Source organism: Anser anser, assembly GCF_964211835.1.
Source record: "Anser anser genome assembly, chromosome: 12".
Classification (NCBI taxonomy): Eukaryota; Metazoa; Chordata; class Aves; order Anseriformes; family Anatidae; genus Anser; species Anser anser.
The window spans coordinates 20,220,984-20,242,731 of record NC_139733.1 but is presented as its reverse complement, the minus strand read 5'-3'; the positions used below and the strand labels follow the sequence as shown (position 1 = coordinate 20,242,731).

General features: G+C 42.2%; 1 protein-coding gene and 1 long non-coding RNA gene across 11 annotated transcripts in view; one reads left to right on the top strand and one right to left on the bottom strand.

Annotated features, from left to right (window-relative positions):
- Positions 1-21,748, top strand: part of PDZRN3 (PDZ domain containing ring finger 3) — a 131,937-nt gene that overhangs the window by 52,762 nt on the left and 57,427 nt on the right. The gene's annotated exons all lie outside the window — the stretch shown is intronic.
- LOC310879991 overlaps positions 947-21,748 on the bottom strand; it is a 140,678-nt gene continuing 119,876 nt past the window's right edge. For all 10 annotated transcript variants that reach the window (XR_014571303.1, XR_014571304.1, XR_014571305.1 and 7 more), the window contains one exon: positions 947-21,748. This exon is cut by the window's right edge and continues 37,550 nt beyond it. This is a non-coding gene — a long non-coding RNA (uncharacterized lncRNA).

Genomic DNA, 21,748 nt, shown 5'->3' with positions numbered 1-21,748 from the left:
AAGGGTCTCACCCATTATGAAAAAATAATTACTCGGCATTAAACAACATCATATTTTCTGATATGGTGGCTTTTAAAGTATTGGCCCCTTTTTACAAATTTCATTTGATTACAAACTCTTTTTTAATTTTGTATTTCCTATTATGACTACCACTAAAGGTAGATCTTCTCCTTATAAATCTGAGTTAATTAAATTGCAGAATGCCAGTGAAAGCAATCTCCTTCTAAATACAGACTCTTTGGGTCCTGAAAATCCCTCTTATTACAAATAACTGCTGTTACTTCAAAGCAGCTAGTGAAAACCAAGTGCTCTTTCATTTTTTAATAAAGAGATTTTCAGGTCCAAGGGGGCACACCTGATATTGTTTGCATGCAAAGCAAGTGGTCTGTAATAAGTGGCCCAATGAAAGTTTAAGCTTGCTTTCAAGGGTCATCGGCTTTTCTGACTGTTACTTGATCTGTTTAGAACTGGCTAATTTGTTAATCAGAGCAAAGCTTCAGACTTGCTGTGATCACCTCCTGAATGCTGTTTTCACACACTAATCATTAAAGCAAAAATTCTATACAGGGTTGTCATATGCTTTCCTAAAACACAAAATACATTCACATCTGGTGTGAGGATAAATCATGCTTCAGATGTCAGAAGTTTGGTCTGTTCACACAGGGCTTTAAAATCTATTTTCTCCTAATATTTTGCATCAGTGATTTTGCTTTTCCTGTTACTTACTACATATCAGACTGAGTCGATTTTCATCTCTGACTGCTTTCTGCCTACGTGTTTTAGTGGAATTAGTGCCTATTCAGACGGTGTCTAATGCAGAACAGACTTACTGTCTCTTTGTATCCTAAAACCAATCAGTTTGGTTGCAGGAAGCATAGGATCTCAAAACGACACAGAATTTATGGGTTTGTCCATATGAAAAAGTCACAGTGACAGAATTTGAATGTTTTTGTGTTTTTTTTTTTAAATCATAGTTAATTGGTGCCAAACTCCAACTTTCTCATTTAGTGGAGGTGAATCCTTTCCTGGTAGCTTTACATTAAATCTAAATATTCCGATCTTCAGCAAAATAGAGTGTCTGCACAGGTTTTGCCTCAAGTTTTGCTAAAAGAAACTAAGTTGTACCAGTTTAATTTTCTCATATAAACTACTTCCCGTACAACAATATGGGCTCTCTATGTATGGAAAACAGAGTGAAAATAGCAGAATACAAAATGTATGTCAGTTAGAAAATAAGTGACCTGCTTCTGAGAATATTTATGCATTTTCTCCTGACTTGGCTTGGGGAAGAAAACAGCTTGACAAAACATCAGCTGTGAGCAGGATGTTTCTGCCATTGAAAATCCACATGGTCATACTTGAGAGGCTTCTGGAAAAATGAAATGCCGTAGTTGAGAGTCTGGAGAGTTTATTGGAAAGGCATTTACCCTAACATCCGCCAAGCAGGGTCTGCTCTCCAGCGCAGTTATCATGTTTTGCCTGTTTGAACCGGTCACTTAGGAGTTACCATAATAATGCGTGCTTTGAGTTGTTCTGTGCATAACTAGTCAGCTAGAGCAATGCACAGTGAAGTCTTTCATAAAAAATACCTCCACAGTTACACCTATTTGCAATTTTTTTAGACCTCCCTGCCAGGCAAATGGTTCAAAAGGAAGATGTATTCACATCTGAGCTTGTTAGAGCATAAAATCTTCATCTGCCTTACTCTGTGTGCATATAAGTCACTGAAAAAATGCCGTAAAGTTCAGAACCATTGTTCTTTATAGTCTTTCCAGTCTGGAAGTCAGATACATGACTGTAGGCCAGTCTCGTTGCATGAAATAAAATATTTCTCCAGAACACCACGGTTAGTCTTTAACTGATTTACTATAGTTAAACAGTAACAGTGAGAGTGTTCATAGTACCAAGACTGGTGGCAAAACCGCCCGTACAAACAAGCCATTCATGAGAGCCGGGGAGCTCTCGAACAGTCTGAGCTTTTTCTCAACATTGCAATGTGGGGCAGGACTACCGAGGAAGTGTCAGCCCAGCTCTGCAGTCCAGCTGGAATAAATTCTAAAATGAATGGTCTCAAGATAGTGAGTAAGACCATTCGTGTTTTGAACATTACAGAGAATAAGATCGGTCTGGGCATGAACGCCTGTAGTGTGTGAAGTCACCGCAGTGCCCTGGCAGCCGTCCTCTGCAGGAGGTTAAAAACCAGAGAATCCCCAGCACCGGTGTTGGTCGGCATGGCTGCACCAGGGCGTTAGGAGGTCTGTTACTAGCAGGAGCTTCTCTTTCTTAACTGGCTAGAGGAGGGAGCTGACAAAAAAATATGATGAGGATTATTAAGTCCGTTTATCGTGCATGAGCCAATCTTCCATTCCATCCATTTCCCCTGCACTGGTCAAAAAAAAAGAAGGAAGGCTACTGAATGCTTTGCGAAGCTGCCACTTCACAACCCAATCTTCCTGTCAGCTCAGCAATGGAGGATTCAATACAGGAAAAATGCTTCAGTTCAGTTTGGGGAATAGCATCTCATCCGCTTACGCCCTGCCACCTTTCTCTGTCCATCCGAGTATCCCTTCCATGCTGCTTGGTATCTGCTGTTGTTACTCTACGCTACTAGTTTATAGGCAGTGCTGATAAACAGGTTTACAAACTTCCAGCTAATGCTTTACATGCACCTTTCTGGCTGTTGAGCCACTCGTTATAATCATTTATTGGGTATCTCACACAGCCTTTGTATTCTGTGTCATTTAAATACCAGACTGCGTGATTACTCGTGGACATACGAACATCTGCCGCACACAATGGCCTTCCAAAATGCCTGCAATTTTGCAAGACTGTTTGTGCTGACACAAAAGAGAAACTTCAGCGTGGCAGCGGCTGGGGGCTGTTCCTCGGAGGTGAGCAGGAGGGGAACACAGCGCCCCAAAAGCAGGGCTAGAAAAAGTCACTGCTGTGTTTGTTGAAAGGAGACGATGGTTCGGAGACGGTTTGCAAACCAGATGTTGCACTAAGTGCGGTTCCGTTTATTTATTATATTATTGGGTATTCTGACATGGCAATCATTCAGCTCGGCACACAGGGTGTGTTCCCACAGGGTGACTGAGCGGTGTTTACAAGGGCTGGGAGCCTGTCAGCAGCGCCCAGCTCTCCGGTTCCAGCTGTCCTGCGTACCCTCGAGCGGCAAGTACAGGTGAAAGAAGCAAAGAAACGCCAGAGCCCAGCCAGAGGGCCAGCTCCAGAAGGAGCCTGGTGTCACCAGCTCCTCCGGCTGTCCCCACAGCTCAGCAGCAACTGCGGAGGCTGAAATTGCTGCTTGCGCATCGTAAAGAAATGTTCCTTTTTACAGCAGTGATGATAGCGCGGAATAGATGTCCTACCTGGGGCGTGACGAACAAAGCCGCAGAGATTTAATAATGCAGTGCTGTGTGCACAGGAAAATCTCAGCTAGAACCCCCTTGCTTTTTGGCTCCCGTAAATATTCTCCAACACTTTCCCTTCGGAGAGGCATTCTGCACAGCTGAAGTCTGCTCAAAACAGGTGGTCAGGGTTGTTTTGGTGTTTGTTTGGGGGAGCTTTACAGCAGAACTACAGCTGCCATGTTTTAGTTTTCAACACATTCAGAAAATAGAAACAAGTAGTCTTCTTTGTAGAGCTACAGACAGACACAATAAGCCAAGTTTTAAGGCAGCTTCAGTGTTTGTGTAGTTCTCACCAAGGGAAATTTTTCTTGTATGAGCAGTGAGATTTTTCTGATTGCTTTTTGTGCTCAGATCGCAGCTTTGAAAGCTGTTGACACACATGCACAACAGACTTTGCCTTTTATTTTTTTTCTGCTCAATTGAAAGCAGCTTTTCTTCCCTTAGATTTATGATATCTTGTTTTCCTGAGTATTAAAATACTTTGAGAAAAAACAGAAAAGTATATTAATTTTCCAAGGGCAATATATTTTAGTAGAAAATTGGTGAATGCTTATGTTAAACCTAAACAATGAAAGCTGTTAGGACACAGAACTGCAGTGTTAGCAAGCCAGCTTCACAAAAGATAGCTAGGCAAGAGAAACATGGAAACAGCTCCCAAACCTGAGCAAATTACCTGTAAAGGATAAACCTCGCTTCTAAGCAATGCAGCAGGATACACGCAGGATTTGTTTATGATGACCTTTAACGGATCTGGTATGATTTGGAAATGAGTCTGAGCTGCATCTTCTGTGCCTGTAAATGCAACAGACCCCAAAGCCTGCAGGGGAGTTGGAGAGCCCCCATCGTGTAAGGGCTGACAGAATTATCCGGCACCCCAGGGCAGCGGCCCCTCTTCAGAGATGCGCCCGAGTGCAACCGCGAGCACCTGTGCTGGGTTTTTTGAGGTGCACGGTTTGTGCTTTTAGTGTGGTGTTTGCCAAAAATGGAACAAAATACGCAGGTTTCCGATCACAGGTAGCTCAGTATGTTCAAGTATTGTTTTATCAGCAGGTCAGTAATGCTGTGTTTGTTCTTTACATGATTTAGGAACAAATGTAGTGGCCTTCCTTAGAATTCCCTGTTTCCAAATACACTAAGTTAGATAGTCACAACATAGCAGAAAGTTCAGGTCTTCACTCAGCTCAGGACCGATTTGCAACAATTAAATTTTTATTCCTAAAATCAGGAAATTCTTCCCAATTCAGGGCATGGCCCCAGGGCTCTTCATCACAAAAGTAAGCTCTACCAATGTAGCAAAAATTGATAGGCACATTTTGTGCAGTTTCTTGGGAAAAAGCTTGAGGATTTGTATACAATTTGCATTTTGCCCCTTGGCTTTCACATAATTAGGGACATCTCTAGGTTTGTTTCTCAAACTGAGGCCATTAGGGGAGTGCCAGTGAATTCCTGTATGAGCCTACAGGGCTGCGTCTGCCAAGGTGCAAGGCTTTTCCCGGGAAAGGAAACAAAGCCTTCATTTTAGTTAACTTAATAGTGAGCCATTTAGAAAAGATGGGGGAATGTGCTAACAAAGAATAAATATAACAGAAACTGAGATATTTAATTTGTATATCCGATAGAATTATCTTCTTGGGTTTTAAGCTTTTAAAACTTAAGATGTTCTTGGAGGGGAAGTCAAGTTCTTATTTTAGGGAAAAAAATCAAGATGACTAAGATTGCATGTATTTAATTTAGCTCCACCACTGTTTATAGCACTGGACACACAGTGTTTTACTGCAGTAAGATGAATATTTATTAACAATTCAAAATGATCTGCTCCAAAATGTACAATGCACTCACAGTGATGTTTTACCACAGAAGTCCAGGTGTTTCCTGTCTCAGTTTGGAAAGGCTGCGAGCTTCTGATAGGTTTACTGAGCAACGCTGTTGTAAGCTTAATGTGCAGCAAAATAATATTTTACTCTGTCTCATCCCTGGAAATGCAAATGGTTAAAATTTTTAAATGCTGGTATTGCCTAATCTAGTGTGGAGGATGGACTTGAGAAAATTTACTTAATATGCGCAAGAAACAGCCATTGCACTTTATTTCAACATCGCTGCTGTATTTATGTAAAGAGTTTCACTAACATGGAATGGGAAAGTGGAGAACTCAGTGGAAATCAAGTTTTTCGGCGTTGTACCTCCATCAACATGTATGCTTACATTATAACAATTGCTTACCGTTATGTTGATGGTAATTCCACAGAAGATTTGGTGCTTTGTTCTTTTTTGAACTGTCCAGCTGAGTGTACCGGACTGTTCAGTTGCTTGCATTTCAGCAAAGTATTTCTCCACTATTAAGACGGCCTGCCTGAACCGTAAAATACACACTTCCCACGTAGCCACAAAGAATTTTAGCTATAACTGTACTTGTAGGAGATTGCAGCTACGCACTTCTAACCCAGAGAGCTGTGCAATTGCAATTCATGGATTCCTGGCAGCAGAGGTGAGCTGAACAGGCCATGGCTGTACGCTGCGGTCCTGCTGCCAGCCCAGCACCGGGCCCCTCTGCCCACACAAGCAGCTTTCCTGTTCCTTCCAGGAGAAGCCGGGAGGCAGAGACAGAAACACGCACTGAGATGATACACATGCTGTCCTGACATTCAGCAGCCGGAGCATCCACGCTCCGGGAGCAGAAAAGCTCCCATGGCCAACAGTTGTCATGTAGCTGTCATTAAGGGGTTGGAAACTTCAGTTTTCGCAGTGATTCTAATCTTAATAGAATTTTACTTACATCTGAAACCTGTCATTATAGAACTTGAACTCTGGAGTGTAGTGCGCCAGCATTTCCTCATTACCAGTGTATGTGTCCAAGCCACTGAATACATATCCAACGATAAGCAAACTGACCTACTTTTCCATGTTTCCCAGATGGAAAGCTTTACCTTAGGATTATAAGTGCGTGCCGTGTTTAGAAAGTATGCTCCCCTGTCTGTTGGTTTACAGAGAGGAAATTAGGTTTTTGTTTATTTCTGTTTACCGCAGATAGGCTAGTAAATCTCTCAATCTGTAGGTTTCCTAAGGAACTCAGAGCTGTACTTCTGTCAACAGTTGTACTGCTGTGTGATCACCACGTCACAAGAAGGAGAAGATTTCAAGAGCATTCAATTGCTTACAAAGTCTGTTTCTTTTGAAGGGCTAGCCTTGATGATAGCTGTTGGCCTTCTAAAAATGTTCATTGGGATGACTAGGTAAGGGCAATGGAAAGTGGTTTCCTTTAGGGTGCTTCCCTGGGAGGCGAACATCAGCAGGGAAACTGTTGAAAGACATTGGCCATCATTCTACGTTCATTCTAATAAGAAGAAATTAAAAGAACATCAACAGTCTGCCTTCATCGACTCGACTCTTTACTGGGGTCAGGGCACCGTGGCCTCAGCCAGCAGGCAGGTCCTCCAGAGGAGCACCCTGCTGTCACCTCTGCCTTTCAGAGCAGACATCCACCAGCCTGAGCATTTGTCTTGTGGTATAAAAGCCAGGCCTGCTCCCCTTGTTTCACATATTCCAGACAAGGCTTTACAGGTTAACCTGTTCTAACTCCACCAAAACTCACTGAAAACTACCATAATGACTACACTCCGCTAAACGATTTACCTCTTACATTCTGGTACGATCTGGTGCCTCCAGACAGTCACACACAGAGGCTGATGAAGAGCACGGGCCCGAGGACATCGCACCGTGAGGCGAGGACACACTCCTGGCAGGCTGGCAGCAGAGGGGCCGGGCGTTTGCTGAGATTGCTGTCGCTTTCTCAGGACCAGATATAAGTGCTTCTCCTTGAAAAGCAGCATGAAGATGCCTTTCAAAGAGACATGACCAGCCGAGGGAAACCAATTAGTGCCAATTAAGATGGCTCTGTTCTGCAAGTCTTTGTGAATGCTTTGATGGAAGTCAGGAGACGCTTCCGTCTTCCGCAGCTGTCCTGTGACTGCAGTGCCGGCTGTTCCAGCCAGTTCCTCTTAAGCCCTACGGCAGGAGCACCCCAGAGTCCTGTTTTCTCCCTTCTGCTTCAAAAAACAGCAACCTACATAGCGCTGTGAAGGTAGAGCTGAACTGTAAAAAACACCATGTGAGTAGGAGGGAACAAAAAGCTTGGGCAAAATCCTTGGCCAGGAAGTGAAGATGTTATTAGAAAGCTCAATTTCAAAAATACAAAACAAACAAGCAAACAAAAAACCAAACCAAACCAACCAACCAAACACCGTATTTCTTCAGACACCTAGTGAAAATAAAATTGCAAAGCTGGGTGGACTGACCTGGAGCAAAGTTTTCTGTGGTGTTCTTGTTATGTGATAAGAAAAGTTGTTGCTCTGAGGACACACTTATGCAGAGGGCTGTTAAGTCCTTTTGAAATTATACAGTGCACCCAGCACAGTGCCTTTTCTGTGGCATCAATCCGCAGGGCTATGATAACTTCAAATCCCAATTCTAAAAAGTGCATTAAATTTTATTGTTAATACCATTTCTAGCCTAAAGATTCCTTCCCTCCTGTTCCCCTCAATATTCATAGCAGTGCATCAAGTGCTCCCTGTGCACTGGGCAGAAGAAAACATGGAAGATTTCTTCCGGAAGACTTTTTGGCACTGCAAGAGCTGAGTTTTCTTCCAGCGAGGCTGGCGGCTGAAGGCCGCGGCTCGGAAGCCATCTAGCGGCCTCCTCTCCTCGGGCACAAGCACGCCCTGCGGGTACGCCACGATTTCAGTCTGGATGTGGCACACAGAAGTAAGCAAAGGGACCCCTAATGCGCCAAGTCGACTCTTTGGTTGCCTGGAAGCCTACGTTCATGTAAATGTAGGGGTTTTTGGTTCTTTTGATTATTGGCATGTGTCAGTGCTCACAGAATTTGATGTTTGTTTTGCTTAGTAATTAGCACACTGAATAAGAATACTAATCAAAGACTAGAGAATAGTGAAACAGAAGATGCTTTCTGCTTAGGTTTGTGTGATGTTTGGATAGGTGCAGCAGGAAGGAGAAGGAGGGCGTATCTCAGCCTAAGAACTTGTCTCTCATTTATTGCTGTTCCAATCTGAAAGATGTGCTTTGAGGGTAGGAGGCAAGACGTGAAGTTTGAGCATGCTGCAGTTTTCCTAACTTCTACCAGCTCTCCCCTCTTACTTCTTCTTTTCCAGTCATTGTAGTCCTGGATTTGTTGTTCTTTCTTCATTTAGGAATAGTGGATATTGGGAGCAGTATTATATACAGCATACTCCTCCTATTATCAAGGAATATATATATCAAGGAATATATTTCTATTGAAGTTTCTATTGAAGAAGCTATATGAATTAAAAGGTGTTTGATACAGCTGCCTGTCACTCCCAACAGAATGATCTGCTTTTGAATGATAGCCTGGGAGGTGATCATTACACTTCAGTTTTCAAAGTGAGCATAAAACAGTTAGGTAGCTCCCAGCTGGGGCTCTAGTCCAGTCCAGCCTGCTCTGCTTCGTCCTCAAGCATCCTTACATCCAGCTGATACCTTGCAGGAGGAGGCCTGGTGTGCCACCTTACACAGCAAATGGCCCCTGGAAACCACAAGGCCCTGAGGTGCGCGGTACACAATGCCTTTCAGCCAATTAAAGCATTTTTCTCCACGTTGAAGCCCTTTTTCCTACAGGATTTTCCTAAATCCTTTGTTTCCCTCTACCACAAGTGCCCAGCCTTCCCTCGTGTCGCTGGGACCCACACCCCAGGCACCACTAGGCCGAGCTGCAGCGCGCGGGCCTGCGGGCCCTGGCTCCTGCCCTCCTGTCCCCGCCAGCTTCCATGTGGCGGTGGCCTCGGGCCGCCCTCGTCCCACTCTTGGGAACGAAACCCCTCATTACTTCAGGGGCTTGCTGATTGTTTCTTTCGATTCGGAACACTGGAAATGAGAACACCTATTTTTCTGTTTTCGCTGACTCCAGCTCTTTTTGGCCTGGGCACCCTGGGGAAGCGGGGATGCAGTCATCCAACCACGTAACGACGTGGGCCCTAATGAGTAACACATTTGTACTTTCCATTCTCAGTCTGAGAAAAAGGCCTATAAATAAAGCGTATTTGCCCTCAGATCAAGAAAACCTTTTTCTTACATAATGCCATTAAATTTTAAATTAGATGTACAGGCAATTACTGGTGAAAATGTTAAATACTGTATAACCTATGAATATGACCTAATTTAATATAATTTTATAAATGCTTGAATTCAATTAAATAAAAACTTTTGTATAACATTTAAACGGTTTGCTTAGTTCTCCCCAGAGCTCACAGTAGGTTACTGTGAGCCAAACAGCATTACAGCATTTGTTTAAAATGCCAAAAGGCTTAGGATAGATCCCATACACTTCTAGCTGAATCCCTAGTCACTGAACAGCAATTTCTGGGCAGAAGCTGCTGTATTAAATAATTGCTAGCTAATAAATATATTTTAGACACATTATAAACCTGGATGTTAAACCTGCTAGAGTAAATGAAATGTTTATTGCAGAAAAAGATACAATTTGCTGTTTTGACCTAGGTGCGTTGTCATGGAAACCGAAATCTTTCTTGTGCAATAAAAAATCTGCTTGTCATCTGATTTGAGCCAGTTATTTGCACAGGTGGTTTTCTTAGCAGACAAGTACTTAGTAAAAACAAATCTATTCTTTCTCAATAGTTCCATTATGTGTTCCCACAACAATGTGTTTCATTTCACTGGCTTTGTAATTAATGATCCATTATCAACTAATTAAATCACATTTAGATTTTATATGAGTTCATCTGTTACACAACACTTGCTCACCAATCCTATTTCCTGGGTGTGTTAACCTTGGAAGAGTTTTAATTAATGGTGAGAATGAAGTACTGTAGGTTGCACGGTTCTTCAGACAGACTAACCTAAGGACAAATGGGGACACATAAATATATCCAACAATTTAATACCAATTTCCTTAAATGAAATAAAGCAGCAGTAGGAGTAACTGAAATCAGATTTCCAATCTGTACGTAAAACTGTTGTAAAATATCAAGTTCATATGGTTGCAGACAATGGAAACTGAAATGTGAACTATGCTAACAGTTCCAAAATGTCATCCAAAAGAAAATTTAACTTAATAGACAACATCTTTGCTGTTAGGCCTGCTCCAGACCTCACTGAGATCAGTGAAAAGATGTTCATTAACTGTTTTTTGCATCAAACCCTTGATTTGCAGTCCTTAGGGCAGAGGTTGCCTCTGTCTGTGACAGCACACCACACAGTAGAGCTGATTTCTAATTCCTGCTTTGGCTTTTCTACGGTATCATAAAAACAAGTAGTAGTAGAAGGCAGTTGGAAGTGGCTATTAAGACAAAAGAAAGCACTTTTGTTCACGTGCTCTATTTTCTACAGGAATGTTAAGCAAGGCTAGGAGGGCATGGTGAAGGAGTTTTCAAAGCAATCCCCATACGATTTCCTTAGCATCTTACAAACTACTTGTACTTGAGACTACTGACATCCATAATCGAACGGAGCCAAGGGGACACTGTTCTTTCACTTTTTTCTTAAGTTGATTAGTGGATAGCAGTGTCACCTCCACATAGAGTTATCAAGACTGGCAAGGTATTGGCAGTTCCTACCCTAGGCGTCTCAGTGCTCAGTGGCGAAACGTCAGAAGCTCTCCACCACAAGGTGGGCTGGGCACAGTCCTGAGCACGAGGCTACAGCTCAGCAGCCCAGGCTGTGCAAAGTGCTGCCCCGTGGTACCATTCACTTCAAAAGGTTTCAAAAGCCCTAAAGAAAGAAATTCTGAATCCTATTTGGAGGGGAGTGAAAGGGTTAAACGTGAAATTTCCCATTCGAAGCCACTGGCTCTTGAGCTGCTTTTTCAGGCAGTTTTGAGCATCTGCTACAAATAACAAACTGCAGGATTTAAGATTTCGAGAAAATATTCTAGGTAAATAACAGGCCCTTACACATTCCTTTGCAAATGTGGCAAATAGTGTAAACAGATTTTTGAGACCGATTATACAAGTTATATGTTTAGTCTACAAACTGGATACAGTTAACTAAAGCTCCTTTGTTTCTACTTGGAAAGGATTTATCAAAGATTTAAGAAACAGGTTTTATACGTGAAATGGAATGTTAAATCACGTGCAACCCGAGTGCCTTGGAAACACAACGCTTTGGGGTACTTTAAGAAACCACCCTAGTTAAAAAAGCACTTTATATGTTCTTACACTATTTGTCAGTGAATTGTGCACACTTGCAGAGAAAAACAGTATATCTATTCAGCAATATATTTAGAAATGTATTTATCAATGAACTTTTATCTCGTTATTATAATACTTACCGTATGTATTTCGCTAGATGGCACTAGAGTACTATAAACATTGGAAGAACATGTAATTCAGTTCCCGCATGTGAGTGTTTATCTATACTTCAGTTTACTTTTATAATACTTATTAGGTGCGATGGTGATGAGCATTAGCATAAAGTAAGCCAGTGTTGAGATCTAAACTCATACACACTGTTTTTCTCTCTCCCACACATGGACACAAACACGTACACACTGCACAGAGAAGGTCAAAGGCTGAAATGCAATGGAGACTTGAGGGGAACTGTAGTGGAGGAAGTATTTCAGTTCACAAAAGAAAACGAGAGAAGAAGCATCTATAAAGAATGAAAGGAGCAGCAAAAGAACAGGCTTCAAAAGTTTTGAGAGGAGTCAGAAAAAGAGGGGACTGTGCCCAAAAATGGAACAACAGCTTTAATGCATTAAAAATATCAGTAAACAGGGAAAGGCTATGTTTATAGAACTGAACTTCTACAAAAGGCTTAGGAAAGAAGAAAGACTTTCCAGATTGAATTTGAGGGTAGATAAGAGATACTCTAGGGATATTATATTTCCTTGTTTTGGAGAAAGAAAATGTTCTGTCCATAATCTTATGACTTTCCTGAAGATTAGTGAATAGCAAACTAGGGCCCACTCTTCATCTGCTGTTGGCTTTTGTGGCTCCTCTGACTTAAGTGAAGTCTCTCTGACTCAAAACAGATGAAGATCAGAGCTCTGTATGTTTGAAGCATTTATCAAGCAAGCACATAACATCTTCTATTGAAAGTTTGTTGTGTTTTTTTGTTTGTTTTTAGTTTTTGGGTTTTATCCAAAGAACAGTATTAAATTATGTGCAAAGTTTAGGATCTGATATTTTCTCTAAATTGTATTAACAATATGCTTTTCATGGAAGCATTTGGATGTTCTAGTTGTTACTTGCATTTTTTCTTTAATTGATCTCATCCAGGCTAATGCATTGTAGTTAAAGTAATAATTTGGTAATCCTATGGTTCCACACACATGAGGCTAAAAGTACAAACTGCTTACTCTGACAGATGAGATTTGGCAGGTTTAGCTGCAGTGGCTTAAGACGTGACCACCTCCAGCTGTTCACCTAACACCACTGCCTTCCAGCATCATCGTCCACTAGAAGGGGTGACAGAATGGGACATGTGTCAGCACTTCCAGTGCCCCAGTTCACAGCCTGGCATTTCAGCCTAAAGCATCGGTGAGGGTGGTGTGAAACACAGGAGTGAACTGGACCAACATACAGACACTACAGCGATCATCATCAACACAGAGGAGGCAGGTGGGGACAGGAGCTGCCACAGCTGCATCTGCCAGAGCTCGACAGTGGGAGCCAAAGGCATCAGCAGACCTACAAACCTGCGTGCTTAAATCCAGCCCTGTTAACAAAACCCTTGAGCACCTTCTCAACTGTGCTGACATTTCAGAGCTAAACTAAAGCCTGTTAAAATTCACCAACTGAATTTTGGTCAGTTCTGAATTAGGAGTTAAAATAACTTTCTTCTGATGTATTATTAAAATTATTTATAATTCTGTAGCTTTTGACATTATTGCAGTATGTCATATTCTGTGGTGCAGTAGTATTAATTTACAGTGGTAAAGACCTACCTCTTGAGGGCATGCATCCTTTTGCACTGACAAGAAAGTGTCGGTAGGGTGGGCTGTAGATGACTCTGAAGCATAGTCTTCCTATTCTTAGAAGTATATTACTTACTGAACACTTCCGAGCCTGGTAATCATGTTTTTCCTGTTAATTCAGTGAAAAAGAGTATTAATTTGACATTCAGGTTTAATTGTATGATGCGTGCTTTTAGCCTTTTAACCGATGTTATTACCAACAGTAAGTCTCAGTAACTACTGAATACAAATATTCAATTTATGTCACACGACTGTCACACGACTCTTGATTTCAGTACTGTAGGGTTCAGAGAGAAGTGAAAGTTTTCTCAAATTCCACAGATCTGGGCCCAATAGTATCATGTTTGTCCGTCTCCAGTCGCAATTCCCAGCAGGCCCTGAAACGTGTGAAGGGTTGGAGCCTTCAAACGCCGTGATCTCAGGAGAAAATAAAGCTTGAATTCTGTGTGGTTCAGATTGTTCGGTTTAATCTGGCTATCCTTCAGCTGCTGGTGCAAAGCAATTGAAAGACTTGCAGAGAGCACGTGCGATGTTAGTTGGTGAGCAGTGAAGTTCCCAATTACTTCATGTCCAGTTCAGACAGCTGAGACATGCATCCAGGCTCCCCCAGACAACTTGTCTTTTACAAGCAGAAGCATTGACAGGTGGAGGAAGAGTAATTTAGCCATTTGGCCAGGATTTAAAGACATTGTTTTGCAAACGTGCCTGGCGTGTAGCCGCGCTGGACGAATGGCTCGCGCTCCTCACAGAGCCGCGCGGCTCCTGGGCCTAGTGCTGCAGGCTCCTCGCTACGGCAAAGCTGGCGTGATGAAATCTCTGTTTCAGGCCTAAGCTGGATATCGGCCCATTTCGGACAAGAGGCCGATGTAGCTTTGGCTCAGGGGAAGAGGCAGTCTGCAGACGTGACCGAAGTGGCTCGGCGGTTTGGGCTGCCTCGGGAGCGGGTTCAGTCAGCCGGTGAGACACGGACGTACATCAGTGGCGCGGTGCCGCGGCGTGGGCCGGGGGCAGCTCCCACAGCGCGTCCAGTCGGATTAATTGGGGTCCTGTGGAAGTCAAAAGGAGCTCGGTCGCTGCTGTCACAGGGAGCAGTGCTAGTTAGGCGGAAAGCACTTCTGTGCTGCCATCGCCTTCCTGCGTGTGACATACAATTACTTCAAGGTGAGAAGGAGCTCCTGTAATTGAGGTATTTGAATACTAAGCCTCATTGACTTGGCGCTGTTAACAGGGCTGTAACCCCGGGCAGTGTGGCCTGTGCTTTGTGGCACGTGAGGCATGTCTGTGCGTTTCCCCTCACAGTGATACGTACAGTGTTGTTTCTTAAAATGTTGCTGAAATATCCAAAAATGGCTGGGACAGTTGTGTTTCTTTAAAAATATTGTAATAGAATTTGTTATTAGAATTTATTGCTGTGTACCCGTGAATATTTGCCTATTTCTATTGGCGTACTCACTGGCCATGACAGATTCAAAAGCAGCCTGATGCTTGAAAGTGTCAGGAAATAGCAACAGTTACGTGGTTCCCATCTTTTCATAACTGTGTTTATTTAACCTATTTGTGAATGATCATTCTGGAGGTTGTCTCTCCTGACAGATACATTAAAATGTATCTGACCCACTTGTTATATATTGGATTTTTCTTAATAATCTCATTTAAAAGTATGCAGTGAACACAAAAGCATAATTTACCTGCTGTTGTAGTTTCATTAGACATCAAAAGGGTGCTTGATGGAGTAGAATAATCCTATTCTGCATCCTTCATTGAATGTCTTTCAGAATAAGTTTATTCATTTAATTAGAAGGCATCTCTAAGTGAAGGTTGAGCTGGTTTTACTAGTCTGACCGAATTTGCATTTGTTATCCAAAGCACCCTCTATTTCACTGTACTTACGATAAGTGTATTAGAACACATGCTGGAAAATATCTCCACAAATTGGTACTTATTTTCAAAATTGTGTTAGTACTAATTCAAAAGTGAAGGAACAGAGGAGCTCCGTTACATTTTAAAGTGGAATTTTCCCTTCAAATCTGTGGATTAGTCATGGCAAACAATGAAATGTTTAACTCAACATTAAATGGGATTATTAAATATCTTTTCAAAGTGGAAAATCACATGCATTATTCTATTTCCAGTACAAAAGGACAGTGAATTAGTTTCTCTCTTCATTCTGTATAAAACAATGAATAATACCATGGGCATACTTCAGCCTCAGAGGACTTTGCTGATTCACATACATTGAAAAATATCTGGATCATTTCAACATGAAGGTGACATTCTCTGTGATTAAAACCTGCTATTGTTACAATGATGGTGAGGCTTGTAGTAGTTGGGTTGTTGCAAACTGGGATATTGTAGCTAAGGCCCATTTTAACTCCCCATCGTAGTCCTGTATGCAGACAAACATAGTTTTGGAAAGATGCCGTGCATAGTCCTTTGCAGCTCAGCAGCCATAACATACAGTTGGAAGTGTAAAGCTATTTCATTTCCATTTTTCTCTTTTATGTCTCTGGCTTTTGGGAGTGTGACCTTTCTCACATCTAGATCGATATGTCTGTAACCATTAATTCTAGGAAAACCAGGACCTGCTTGTAACACTAGAGATTAGGATATATCAGACAGTCAAGTCTCTCCCTGCTCAAGAATGGATAGGTGGCTAACTAGGCAGTTCTCTTCTTAGTCGATGCCATTGGCTTCCCAGGAAAAGGGATGCTCGCAGGCCAGAGAAGTGCAAAGATAGATAGCTCTACAGCATCCAAAACAGCAAGAAGGGAATGAAGGTGGAATACCTAGCCCAAAAAGTAATGTATCACATTAAAGCAAATGTTTTCTTACATAATATACGACTCTCTCTGACGCCTGTACTGGGTTAGGTGCAAGTTTATTTCATGCACGATATCAAATAAATTGCAGGTATTTTCTAAAATTAGGTATCTTTTCTCATGTCAGTAATAGTCATAATGAGCATCAATAGCTAGCAAAAGCATCACTGAGCTCCGAATTTATGGTACTCGGAATTCTTCCTGCTAAGTAAGCACAAGAAGCTTTCGGCCAACTGTGTAAACTTCTTTTTAAGGAAAAAAAATCAGATGGAAATTATGTCAGCCTAACAGGAACCATTGTCTTTGTACGGGCACGTGAAAGGATCTCTGGAAGCAGGGCTGTTAGTTAATGAGATCATTTGAATAGTCTTTGTAAGTGGCTGGCAATCCCACGAGGCCGAGGGAAGTACTAGTCTTTCACCTTTTGGCCCATTTCACATTGAGCAATGACAAGGTTGCCTGAAATGTATTCTTTGGAGACTGCTTTAGAGAAAACGAAGTGAAAGGCATTTACTAGGTTTTCTCACTACCTCTCATTTGTTAAGGAGTACCCCTCTGCAAAACCTTTCCTTTGCCCACAGCTGGAGTCCCTGCAGTCCACACAGGACACTGCATTTATTCTTTGAATGCAGAACGCCTGTTTACTTTGCTTCAAAATCGTTTCAAAACTCTGGGCATTTTTGTACTGAACTATTCTTGGCCAGGCAAGTCTGACGAAGAGCACCAAGTCTGCTGTGAGTGGGCTAAAAGATTCATTATGAGCTGCAACAGAGGAGTGCTCAGAAGTGACAAGTGACTTTGCTCTGGGCTTTTTTTTGGGAGGGAGATGCTGGTGAACAGGGCGAGACAGCAAAGGTAGCCAGTTGTGTCCAGGTGCTTGATTCTTTTCTTACTGTAATTACTACTTGCAGGCAGGTTAGTGTTTAAAATAACCTGATGCTTTTGTTACACAAATCCATGTTAACCCAACAGAATGACCACATAGTTTGAGGGGATAACTTACACATCAGGGAGGCATAAGCCCGGTGGCTGAGGCACATCCCTCTGTGAGGAGCTCCCAGCAGTCAGTGACAAGTCAGTGCTCATCCCAAACCCACCAGCACGGTTCTGCAGAAAGGAAATAAACAGAGGAAAACAGTTGAGTCTGTATACAAAATATTTTGAACATGGGAGATGCTGGTGAGCATTTTCAGCTAGTTTTTATTACCTTTTCAAAATGGTATCTTTTCATGGACTGAAATAAAGTTTAATGAATTGATCTTGTTCTGAATTTTTCAAGGCAGGAAATAAATCTTCCAGTTGCTTCCAATCACCTCTTGTCCTGCCACTATCCCGTGTCCTGGCTGTTCTGTAATCTTCTTTTCATGTTTGTTAGACAATTCGTCTCACTTAGCTTGTGTCCAATCCCTGCTTAAGGCTGTGGCAAATAAAACGAGTAGGTACAAAGTCATGCCAAAAACTTGAGCTAGGAACAGGTTTCGGGTTGAGTCAGCATGTGTCGGGGTTCAGCAAGCTGGTGTTTTTCTGGGGTGGCTGCCATCCTGTGCCTCAGCAGCTAAGCATTTGCTTTTCAGACAGTGCAGGTGTAAACCCGTCTCCATTAATTCAGTGGCAAAATTCCCATCACCTTCAGGGAGACCACGGTGCCTTCTCGAGTCTCTGGGCTCACTGGTATTTCTTCTGTCTGGTGTGCTGTGCCAGCGCTTGGCGTTTCTTTGTTTGCTGGGGCTTATTTGATACAACAGCTATTGTTCTATGTTAAGCCCTTCTTTTTTTTTCCACTTTAATGGTGCTTCCATCCATACCAAAGGGGTACCTTTACTAAAAAAAAAATAAAATAACACATTTACCATGAAGACAAAGTAGGTCTCAAGTCCCTTTTGATATGAAGTAAAACTTCGACATATAAATTGAAGGGCAGGCGCTCGAAGCCGTATCTAGAAGACACCAAGGTGAAATAAGCTTTCAGAGCGATGAGGAATGGCACAATTCCTCACGACGGCACGGTGACTCTGAGGCACAGCGGTGGTTCAAAGGGCACGAACACGTTCAGTGTCGCTGTTATTCTTTCTCTGCCGCGCGGGTAAAAATGAGACAAGCTGCACACATTTCTGTCAGTGGTCATGAAGGAAGGCTGAGTGAAGAGCGTGCCTTCTGAAGCACTGATAAAAGGACTTGTTTGATGTTTTTTCTATATGATGGCTTCCTATATTTTTATCAGTGCTGTTTCTTAGCCAGATCCACTCTGTTCTTACAAATGACTTAGTTTTCTTTGTCCCTGCATGCTTGAGGTAGATGCTGATGACACATGAAGAATAAATGTATAAGCTGAATTCACTAACAATTACCTTCTTTTTCTGCATTTAATGTTTTATGTTGCCGTGCTGATAAAAAGTACCTAAATGTTTGCCTTACCAAATCACAGCCGAGTAGATTTTGAGGTAAGCCAGTCAGCACTGCAGCCTCATCCCATGGCGTGGGATGTCCACCTCTGCGGGCTGGGAGTGCAGCCCCCTGGGCAATGAGAGGTGCCGAGCCTGAAGCAGATGAGCCCATCCCAGAGTTACCTACACCGAGGGAAACAAACGCAAGTTTGTTTTAAATGGATTAGTTGAACTTCACTAAATGCTTGTGTCGACATTCTCATCTGGAATTAAAGCAGCCTTAATTCAGTTTCATTCACTTAGAAAATTGATTAACTGTAGGGACAGAGCATTGCAAGCAATAATATTACCAGAGCTTAATGAGTGACCATTCATCAGCTGCCCCTCGATAACTTCTCGCCTGTAAGCTCCCCTTCTGCACAGTTGCAGAGTTTTGCCATGTAATTGCTACGGGCTGCCAGCCCGCGCAGCGCCAGGACAAGCAGTCCGGCTGGCAGGCAGGCATCTGTACATCTCGATTACCTTGACATCACACCCGTCCTTCTGAGGTTGAGACAGGCCCTGACTCTGGCTTAGCCCCGTAGCGTGGTCTTCGGGAAGGAAGCTGCAGGACCTTGGGGCGTGCTCGCTCCAACCCTGCGTGACTCTGGAGATGCAGAGGCTCTGGAGACAGCGGTGGCACATTTTGGGTAGATGGCACGTAGCTGCACCTATAGGGACAGTCTAGCTTGGCAAGCAAGGTGCTGTTTTCCTGTAATTTAAAATCTCTACAAAGTTGACTACACAATGAAACAACCATTCTTGAGTTATACAATTTAACGTAATTATCAGCCTAGGTGAGGGAATTAAGATGAACAAGTAACAAGCAAGCACTCTGCAGGGTTTTTCAAATCATTGTAAAGTTTGGAAAATTGGGCCCACTGTGTCTATTACCCACTCCATAACACAGTCGTAACTAGCTTGTTTGGTTTGTTACACTGCTGGATACTCTCATGGATCTTAAAGCCTGGCCAATTGTTTTATTTATTGGTTATTTTGTTGAATGCCACAGTAAAATGTAATAACTGGACTTTGTTTATAGTGCCAAAATATGTTTTCCTGAATGGCTGTTTTCAGCAGCCAGTGCAGTTAAGTAAACCCATGGTCTATATACCATGGAGAGATTTAGGATTGGTATTAGTTATTTGCTTCCCACATTCTCTTCACGTTCAAAGCAAGTGAGGCACAATGGCTTTCAGATTTCACCACTTTCCTTTGCACTTACATTAAGATAGACTCCTTGTGCAGGGTTTTCTCCTCCTCGTGGTCAGCCAGACTCGCCGAGATACCCACCTTTTTGGCATAAGCTTGCTGATACAAGAGCAAGCGAGCTGTTTAGGAAGGCATTGTGGGGTTTGGAGAACCATTTGAGCTGCGCTAGCCTTTAGATTAAAAGATGCTCTGTCAATCTGTACATTGAACCAACTTTTCACTTCACATGGTAGTGCCCAGCTTCAGATAAGCTGAAGAGGTCTGAATTCCAGAGATTGCTGATATCTAATGTACATGAACAAGTCTCTCTAAGTTGCTGAATTTAAATGGTATATTGGAGCACAAGTGCGCTGTCTCTTTCTGATGCTCTTTCCCAGACTTTCTGCAAACATCACAAGTAAACCAATTCAAGAAATGGAGGTTCTTTGATCGGTAAGATACAGCCATACAAAATCACATTCACACATGCAACAGAGGCAATTTAGAGGAAAAACAAGAACAACATAGTTAGGAGTAGCTGACATGGCGGAGGCATAGGATGTAGATGTGAAAGGCACATGAGGAGAGAAGGGGGATTATAAGCGGAGAAGCAGTAATGTAGGTTGTGGAAGAAGCAAGGACACTGGTGTTTTAATTAGGTAAAACTGACAGAATTAGTTGCTTCTTATGAAAGCCACCATAGGATTCATTTTTTTTTAAATTTATTCAGCTCTCCTTTCATGCACCAAAAACCTGCTTCTAGTTAGGCTGTATGAAATTTATCATTTTAAGTGAAAACATTCCAGTAAATCACCTCTTTCCCAAGCTTGCCCCTTCCCCAGAACTCACCAAACATCAAAACACAAACGAGGGGGAGAAAAATGAATCTAACAAGAAGCCTGCTAATGTGTTCGTGTGTGTTGCTTTAAAACAGCCACTGTGGGGTCTTTGCCATTATCTGTGGAAGGCATATAATTGTGGAAATTTTTAAAGGTCCCATCTGGCTCCCCAATACATTTACTCTTAATTGTGAAAAAGCAGGGGTATTCTTGCCTCTCATTAGTATAAGCCTACTTGCCGTAGTTTCTTTCTCGTAACAACATAGGTCAAAGAGGAGGCTCCTTAATGAGAATCTTGGTAACATAAACAGGAAATATAGATCATTTTATCTTCCTTTGCTACTCAAAACTTCATACTCAAAATGAAAACACTAATTTTTATTTTTATTTGTCTTTCTCTTGGGCCTTTAATCTATTAAGCAGGGCAATTATAGAATGCATTTTCATCATAAGTACTCCCATTTATGAATTAATTTACCAGCATAGGAGCCAGGAACTAAAGGACAATATAATTTTAATTCTTTGGTTTTATCTCTGGAAACAGTTGTTTTCACTTCTTCAGCCCTCAAATTAGGTGGAAAGGAAGAATTGTGTTAAGTTAAAACTTAGATGATCAAAAAGAAGAGCAGGGCACTTCAAATTTCTGTCAACATGTATTTTATGCATCGTCTTCATATAGTCATACTGAAGCCAAAATATAACAAATAGCTGCATTTCCACTGTATGCTGGGAAAGAAGAAAAAGAAAATCTGTTTCAAGATTGCTCTTTTATTTCATACATCCTCAAAAGCACACATGTTTAGGAGGTGCTTATCAATTGTGCCATGCAATTACTAAGCTAGGTTATGTGGGAGAAATAGAAATAAAATCAAATAATCCCTCTTCTAGCTTACTTATGCTGCAATTCAACCTACATTTCTTGGCTAGCAAAACCTGGCGCCAGATGGAGTGAGCTGCAAAGTCAGCTGAGAACCGGGGAAGAGCGTTCAAGTTGAAGCTGGAAGACTCGGGCAAGGTTAGCTGGTTTAGGCGCATTGCTCTTCTCTCACGCAACCCCACGTGGCATGTTGGTTAGAGCTCGGCTGCTCAAATTGAAGCT